The 9415-nt window shown below is 39.5% G+C and overlaps 1 long non-coding RNA gene across 9 annotated transcripts in view; it reads left to right on the top strand.

Moving 5' to 3' along the window:
- The window catches only part of LOC129050137 (uncharacterized), an 88329-nt gene that overhangs the window by 61891 nt on the left and 17023 nt on the right, over positions 1 to 9415 (top strand). For all 9 annotated transcript variants that reach the window (XR_010135499.1, XR_010135501.1, XR_010135493.1 and 6 more), the window contains one exon: positions 1997 to 2136. This is a non-coding gene — a long non-coding RNA (uncharacterized LOC129050137). The remainder of the gene's footprint in view (positions 1 to 1996; positions 2137 to 9415) is intronic.

Here is a 9415-nt window from a genome sequence, read left to right as displayed (position 1 = left end):
TTTTCTTTTTTTTTTTTTTGAGATGGAGTTTCACTCTTGTTGCCCAGGCTGGAGTTCAGTGGCACGATCTCGGCTCACCGCAACCTCCTCCTCCTGGGTTCAAGCAATTCTCCTGCCTCAGCCTCCCGAGTAGCTGGGACTACAGGCATGCACCACTATCCTGGCTAATTTTGTATTTTTAGTAGAGACGGGGTTTCTCCATGGTGGTCAGGCTGGTCTCGAACTCCCGATCTCAGATGATCCACCCACCTTGGCCTCCCAAAGTGCTGGGATTACAAGTGTGAGCTACCAGGCCTGGCCAAGCATTTCTTACTTACACATTAACATTATATATTAGATGTATATAAATTGCAGATATAGTGTCTTTTCTCATTCATACTTTGTAAAATAATTTTATCTAAACTCTTTCTGTCATCCTTCCTTAACACTGTAGCTCCTTTATTATTAAAACTACTTTAAAGTCTTTTACTTTTTAGAGCATAACATTCTTACATCTGTCAAAATTATTTGAACCATTTAAAATCTCTGCAAATTGTCCTGGAAACATACATCACAATGAAACATCTATTCAAGGAGAGCTCCTATAACTCTGGTAAGAATAACAAGAGTCTGTGGCACTTGACCCTTGGGCCTCTTCATCCTCATTTTCAGTTTGGGCTGACAAAAGGTCCACTACTGGGGGCTATGGAAAGAAGGTGGAGCTGCCTCTTCTCTCATATTCTGAGCAGGGATAACATATCCCATCAGGAGTGCCAGTCCACCAGAATTTTTCATCCCCTCCAATAGTGAGTTGTAAAGACTAAATTTCTGGTGAGTGTGACCAGAAGACAAGGGCTCCCAACCTTTCCCAGTCCCACTCATAGAGCAGAGGCTCCGTAATTGCCCAACAGGTTTTCCTTGCCTGTTGCCTAGATAGAGCTTATTTATCAAGACGGGGGAATTGCGGTAGAGAAAGCGTTTAATTCACGCAGAGCTGGCTGTATGGGATTCTCAAGTTTTATCATTACTCAAATGAGTCTCCCTGAAAATGTGTGTATGGGGGTTTCTGAGGATAATTTGGTGGGTAGGAGGTTGGGAAGTGGGGAGTGCTGATTGGCTGGGTTAGGGATGAAATCATAGGGCATCAAAGCTGTCTTCTTGCATGAGTTGGTTCCTGGGTGGGGGCCACAAGACCAGATGAGCCAGTTTATTGACCTGGATGGCAACTGGAAAGGTCTGGAATCTTGTGGCCTCTAGCTGCATGACTCTCAGAACATAATTTCTAATCTCATGGCTGATTTGTTAATCTTGCAAAGTCAGTCTAGTCCTCAGGGAAGAAGGGGTTTTATTTTGGGAAAAGGCTGACTAAATTCCTTCCAATGTCAGTTCGGCCTATGCTCAGGGATGAACAAGGACAGCTTGGAGGTTAGAAGTAAGATAGAGTCAGGCCAGATCTCTTTCACATAATAATATTCTCAGTTATAATTTTTGCAACAAGATTTCAGCTTTAGCTCAGGAATGGCAGAATGAGAAACCCTGGCCTGTCACCCTCACTCTGGTTCACTTGTAGGGTGGTTTTTCCATGTTGGGAGGGGCAATTGGCAAAGAGCAGAAGCTACCACCTCTGCCCAGTTGAAGGGGTCATGGCTCAGAGATATTTTCCAGAGAGAGAGAGAGGCAGTCTATAAAATCAGAGCTCCAAAGCTTTTCCCACAGAAACTGACTTTATTTGAAAAAGAGTGTGGGCCAGGGGGAGATTCAAGCCTGGAAACATAAATAAAATTTACTACTAGATGACTGACTTTACAAGAAATACTATTAATAAAAGAAGGTTTTCAGGCAGAAAGCAGATGACTCCAGATGGCAATACACATCCACATGGACAAACAAAGAGCACCAGTAAGATAATTATATAGTTATAAAAGACTGTATAAATGCATATTTCTTCTTATTTCTCTTTTTAACTAATTTTTAAAAGACAGTTATATAAGGCAATATGTATATAATTGTGTTTCAGGCCCATAACATATAGAAACGTGATATACTTAACAAGAACAGGACAAGAGAGAACAGTAGGAGCGAAGCTGCATTGGAATAAAGAAATGACAGCAGATGTTAACTCGAACCCCCAGGAATACATTAAGAGAACCTGAAACTGTAAGTTAACATAACAAGCTCTATACATTTATACCTTCCCCTTCAGCTTCTTTAAAAGACATAAAATTGTATGAATTAATTTATAACAATGTATTGTATTGTTTGAACATATATTTAACATATTTAATAATATCAAAAAAGTGAGAAAAACTAGTAATTTTAGACTTATAAGAGTAAAAATTGTCTCACTGGAATTGATTTAGCATAAATGTGAGATACATTCTCATAAATTACATATATGATACACTCTAGAGCAATTAGTAAGAAAATATTAGAACTCAAATCAATAACCTAACCTTTTACCTTAAGATGCTAGTAAAGGAAGAGCAAACTAAATCCAAAGCTAGCAGAAAGAAGAAAATAATAAAGAATTTTGGAAATTAAGAGTAGAAATTAATGAGATAGAGAATATAAGACAAAAGTAGAGAAAATCAATAAAATCAAAAGCTGTTCTTAGAAGAGATCAACAAAATTGGCAAAACAAAACTGTTTTGTTAGACTGGCCAAAACAAAACAAAAAACCCAGCCGAAGAACAGGAGACTCAAATTACCAAAATCAAGAATGAAAAGGGGGACATTACTTCTGACCTTACAAAAATAAAAAAGATTTTAAGGTAATGCTATCAACAACTGTATGCCAACAAATTAAATTAGACATAATGGACAAATTCTCAGAAAGACTCAAACTGCCAACTGCCCCAAATTGAAAGTGAAAGCAGGGACAAGCTCTTCAATTCTGGGAAATGGACTAGATGTTAAGAAAACTACTCTTTTCTGTTTAGTGCAATGTGTTGGGGACAGTTTTTGTGCCTTTTGTTTTTATATCAGACAGCTGGGAAAAAATATCTAGGGGATTTTTCATTTAGATGGTGGGGATGAGGAAGCATCATTTCCTCACTTTTCAGTTCACTTGGTTTGCAGTCTATGGAATCCTTCAAGTAGATGGTCACAGATCAAATTAATTCACAGTTTAGTATTATTACATGATGCAATAATTAATGTATATATGCCTAGCAGTCTCAATATTAGCATCCAATGAACAGACTGAATTTCAGGTGTGGAATGTTTTGATAATAAGCTTATTTTCACACAAAGAGCTCTATGCAGCTGGCTGTAGAGTGCATAGCAAGAGGGACTCAGTGATTCAGCTGGGGTCACTGAGTCTCATATCAAATGGAAGCAAGACCTGCAAGCTAGAAAAACAACCATATGCACGTATGTGTATAGAGAGCAAATATACTGCGTGCACAGCACTGTACTAGGTGCTGAGAAGTGTATGAAGATTAATTAGACACAGGTACTGCCCTAAACTGGACTTAATCTAGTGGGTAAGACTGACTTGCACTCAAAGCATAAAAGCAAAGGCCTGGAGAGGAGTGGAAGAATGGAGCACTGAACACTGAAATATGTAACCCAAGATTGCACAATGGAAGATTTCAAACTTTTATCCATGAAGAATTTCCTTTCATGTCACTTATGTGAAATGGGTTGAGTTTTAATTTTATAAAAAATGACCTGACAGTAAAAAACAGACACGTAGACCAATGGAACAGAATAGAGAATTCAGAAATAAATTTATATATTTAAAGTCACCTTATTTTTGACACAGAGGCCAGAAATATACATTGGGGAATGTATGTTCATAATTGATGCTGGGAAATGTGGATATTAATGTGCTGTGTGAAAAATCAATTCAAAATGGATTAAATATTTAAATGTAAGACCCCAAGCTGTAAAACTATCACAGAAAAACATAGGGAAAACACTTGCGGACATCAGTCCAGGCAAAAATTTGATGGATAAAACTTCAATAGCACACTCAACAAAAGCAAAAATAGACAAATTAGACTGTTAAACTAAAAGGCTTTTGTGCAGCAAAGGAAAAAATCAACAGAAAGGGGAGTCATCTTATGTAATGGGATAATGTATTTGCAAGCTATTCAACCGACAAAAGACTAATATTCAGAATATACAAACGTCTCAACTCAAAAACAAACAAACAATCTTATTTAAAAAATGGGCAAAATATATGAATAGACATCTCTCAAAAGAAGACATACAAATGGCTAACAAGTATATAAAAAATGCTCAACATGTCTTAGATCCAGCAAGATGACCGAATAGGAACAGCTTTGGTCTGTAGCTCCCAGTGAGACCAACGCAGAAGGTGATTTCTGCATTTCCAACTGAGGTACCCTGTTCATCTCATTGGGACTGATTAGGCAGTGGGTACAGCCTATGGAGAAGAAGGGTGGGGGTGTTGACTCACTTGGGAAGTGCAAGGAGCCGGGGTCCTCCCTCCCTCAGCCAAGGGGAGCCCTGAAGGACTGTGCTATGCAGCCCAGATACTATGCTTTTCCCACGGTTTTTGCAATCCATAGACTAGGATATACCCTCTTGTGCCTACACCACCAGGACCCTGGGTTTCAAGCACAAAACTGGGCAGCTGTTTGGGGAGACACGAGCTAGCTGTAGGATTTTTTTTTTTTTTTTTTTTGTATGCTAGTGGCACCTGTAACCCCAGTGAGACAGAACTGTTCACTCCCCTGGAAAGGAGGCTGAAGCCAGCGAGCCAAGTGGTCTTGCTCAGCGGGTCCCACTCCCACACATCCCAGCAAGCTAAGAACCACTGGCTTGAAATTCTCACTGCCAGCACAGCAGTCTGAAGTTGACCTGGGACAATGGAGTCTAGTGGGGAGACGGGCATCCACCATTAGTGAAGCTTTGAGTAGGCGATTTTTCTCCTGACAGTGCTAAGGAGGCTGGGAAGTTTGGACTGGGTGGAACTCAACACAGCACTGCAAAGCAGCTGTGGCCAGACTGCCTCTCTAGATTCCTCCTCACTGGGCAGAGCATCTCTGAAAGAAAGGCAGTAGCCCCAGTCAGGGGCTTATAGATAAAAAAAACTCCCATCCCCCTGGGACAGAGCACCTGGGGCAAGGGGTGGCTTTGGGCACAGCTTCAGCAGATTTAAATGTTCCTGCCTGCCATCTCTGAAGAGAGCAGTGGATCCTGACAAGGAGGATTCTCCCAGCACAACGCTGAGCTCTGCTAAGGAACAGACTGCCTCCTCAAGTGGGTCCCTGACTAGGAGAGACCTCCCAACAGCGACACCTCATACCAGAGAGTTCCAGCTGGCATCAGGCTGGTGCCCCCCTAGGACATAGCTTTTGGAGGAAGGAGCAGGCAGCAATCCTTGCTGTTGCGCAGCCTCTGCTGGTGATACTAGGCAAACAGGGTCTGGAGTGGACCTCCAGCAAACTGCAACAGACTTGCAGAAGAGAGGCCTAACCATGAGAAAAAAACTAACAGAAAGCAATAACATTAGTATCAACAAAACGGACCCCCCCACCAACAAAAACCCAGTCCAAAGGTCATCAGCCTCAAAGATCAAAGGTAGACAAATCCACAAAGATGAGGAAAAGCCAGCACAAAAATGCTGAAAATTCCAAAAACCAGAATGCCTCTTCTTCTCTAAATGATCCCAATTCCTCTCCAGCGAGAGCACAAAACTGGACAGAGAAGGAGTTTGACAAATTGACAGAAGTAGGCTTCAGAAGGTGGGTAGTAACAAACTCCTCTGAGCTAAAGGAGCATGTTCTAACCCAATGCAAGGAAGCTAAGAACCTTGATAAAAGGTTATGGGAACTGCTAGCTAGAATATCCAGTTTAGAGAAGAACATAAATGACCTGATGGAGCTGAAAAACACAGCACGAGGACTTCCTGAAGCATACAAAAGTATCAATAGCCAAATCAATAGTGGAAGAAAGGATATCAGAGATTGAAGATTAACTTACTAAAATAAGGCGTGAAGACAAGATTAGAGAAAAAAAGAATAAAAAGGAAGGAACAAAGCCTCCAAGAAATATGGGACTATGAAAAGACCAAAACTACGATTGATTGGTCTACCCAAAAGTGATGAGGAGAATGAAACTAAGTTGGAAAACACACTTCAGGATATTATCCAGGAGAACAGCAAGACAGGCCAACATTCAAATTCAGGAAATATAGAGAACACCACAATGATACTCCTTGAGAAGAATAACTCCAAGACACATAATCGTTAGATTCTCCAAGGTTGAAATGCAGAAACACACGTTAAGGGCAGCTAGAGAGAAAGGTCAGGTTGCCTACAAAGGGAAGCCCATCAGGCTAACAGTGGATCTCTCTACAGAAACCCTACAAGCCAGAAGAGAGTGGGTGCCAATATTCAATATTCTTAAAGAAAAGAATCTTCAACCCAGAATTTCATATCCAGACAAACTAAGCTTCATAAGTGAAGGAGAAATAAAATCCTTTCCAGACATGCAAATGGTGAGGGATTTTGTCAACACCAGGCCTGCCTTACAAGAGCTCCTGAAGGAAGCACTAAATATGGAAAGGAAAAACTGGTACCAGTCACCACAAAAACATACCAAAATATAGGGACCATCAACACTATGAAGAAACTGCATCAACTAATGTGCAAAATAACCAGGTAGCATCATAATGACAGAATCAAATTCACACAGAACAATATTAGCCTTAAATGTAAATGAGGTAAATGCCCCAATTAAAAGAAACAGGCTGGCAAATTGGATAAAGAGTCAAGACCCATTGGTGTGCTGTATTCAGGAGACCCATTGCACATGCAAAGACACATATAGGCTCAAAATAAAGGTATGGAGAAAAATTTACCAAGCAAATGAAAAGAAAAAAAAAAAAGCAGAGATTGCAATCCTAGTCTCTGACCAAACAGACTTAAAACGAACAAAGATCAGAAAAGACAAATAAGGGCATTACATAATGGTACAGGTATCAATGCAACGAGAAGAGCTAACTATCCAAAATATGTATGCACCCAATACAGGAACATCTGACCTAAAAAGAGACTTAGACTCCCACACAATAATAGTTGGAGACTTTAACAGCCCACTGTCCATATTAGACAGATCAACGAGACAGAAAATTAAGAAGGATACCCAGGAATTGAACTCAGCTCTGCACCAAGCAGACCTAATAGATGTCTACAGAACTCTCCACCCCAAATCAACAGAATATACATTCTTCTCAGCATCACATAGTACTTATTCTGAAATCAACCACATAATTGGAAGTAAAACACTCCTCAGCAAATGCAAAAGATTGGAAGTCATAACAAACAGTCTCTCAGACCACAGTGCAATCAAATTAGAAGTCAGGATTAAGAACCTCACTCAAAACTGCACAAATACAGGGAAATTCAACAACCTGCTCCTGAATGACTACTGGGTAAATAATGAAATTAAGGCTGAAATAAAGAAGTTCTTTGAAACCAATGAGAACAAAGAGGCAACATACCAGAATCTTTTTAACTGGGACACAGCTAAAGCAGTGTTAAGAGGGAAATTTATAGCACTAAATGGCCACATCAGAAAGCAAGAGAAATCTAAAATTGACACCTTAACATCACAATTAAAAGAACTAGAGAAGCAAGGGCAATCAAATTCAAAAGCTAGCAGAAGGCAAGAAATAACTAAGATCAGAGCAGAACTGAAGGAGATAGAGACTCAAAAAACCCTTCAAAAAATCAATGAACCCAGGAGGTGTTTTTTTGAAAAAGTTAAAAAAATAGAACACTAGTCAGATTAATAAAAAAGAAAAGAGAGAAGAATCAAATAGACACAATAAAAAATGATAAAGGGGATATCACCACTGATCCCACAGAAACACAAACTACCATCAGAGAATACTATAAACACCTCTAGACAAATAAACTAGAAAATCTAGAATAAATGGCTACATTCCTGGACACATACACCCTCTCTAGACTAAACCAGGAAGAAGTCAAATCCTTGAATAGACCAATAACAACTTTTGAAATTGAGGCAATAGTTAATAGCCTACCAACCAAAAAAAGTCCAGGACCAGACAGATTCACAGCCAAATTCTACCAGAGGTACAAAGAGGAGTTGGTACCATTCCTTCTGAAACTATTCAAAACAATAGGAAAAGAGGGACTCCTCCCAAACTTGTTTTATGAAGCCAGCATCATCCTGATTCCAAAACTTGGCAGAGTCACGACAAAAAAAGAAAATTTCAGGCCAATATCCCTGATGAACATCGATGTGAAAATCTTCAATACTGGCAAACCAAAACAAGCAGCACATCAAAAAGCTTATCCACCAAGATTAAGTTGGCTTCATCCCTGGGATGCAAGGCTGGTTCAACATATGCAAATCAATAAACGTAATCCATCATATTAACAGAATCACATAATTATCTCAATAGATGCCAAAAAGGCCTTCAATAAAATTCAACACCCCTTCATGCTAAAATTCTCAATAAACTAGATATTAATGGAACATATCACAAAACAATAAGTGCTATTTCTGACAAACCCATAGCCAATATCATACTGAATGGGCAAAAGCTGAAAGCATTCCCTTTGCAAACTGGCACAAGACAAGGATGCCCTCTCTCAGCACTCCTATTCAACATAATATTAGAAGTTCCAGCCAGGGCAATCAGGCAAGAGAAATAAATAAAGCACATTCAAATAGGAAGAGAGGAAGTCAAATTGTCTCTATTTGCAGATGACATGATTGCTTATTTAGAAAACAGCATCATCACTGCCCAAAAATCTCTTTAAGCTGATAAGCAACTTCAGCAAAGTCTCAGGATACAAAATCATTGTGCAAAAATCACAAGCATTCCTATTCACCAATAATAGACAAGTGGAGTGCCAAATCATGAGTGAACTCCCATTCACAATTACTACAAAGAGAATAAAATACCTAGGAATACAACTTACAAGGGATGTGAAGGACCTCTTCATGGAGAACTACAAACCACTGCTCAAGGAAATAAGAGAGTACACAAACAAATGGAAAAACATTCCATACCTATGGATAGGAAGAATCAATATCTTGAAAATGGCCATACTGCCCAAAGTAATTTTCAGATTCAATGCTATTCCCATGAAGCTACCATTGACTTTTTTCACAGAACTAGAAAAAACTACTTAAAATTTCATATGGAACCAAAAAAGAGCCCATATATCCCAGACAATACCAAGCAAAAAGAACAAAGCTAGAGGCATCGTGCTATCTGACTTCAAAGTATACTACAAGGCTATAGTAACTAAAACAGCATGCTATGATACCAAAACACGTATATAGACCAATGGAAGAGAACAGAGGCCTCAGAAACAACACCCACAACTACAACCATCTGATCTTCAACAAACCTGACAAAAGCAAGCAATGGGAAAAGGATTCCCTATTTAATAAATGGTGCTGGGAATACTGGCTAGCCATA

The sequence above is a fragment of the Pongo abelii genome, chromosome 1 (assembly GCF_028885655.2).
Source record: "Pongo abelii isolate AG06213 chromosome 1, NHGRI_mPonAbe1-v2.0_pri, whole genome shotgun sequence".
Lineage (NCBI taxonomy): Eukaryota > Metazoa > Chordata > Mammalia > Primates > Hominidae > Pongo > Pongo abelii.
Note: the sequence above shows the minus strand (reverse complement) of the source record. Positions and strands in the feature narration are given on the sequence as shown.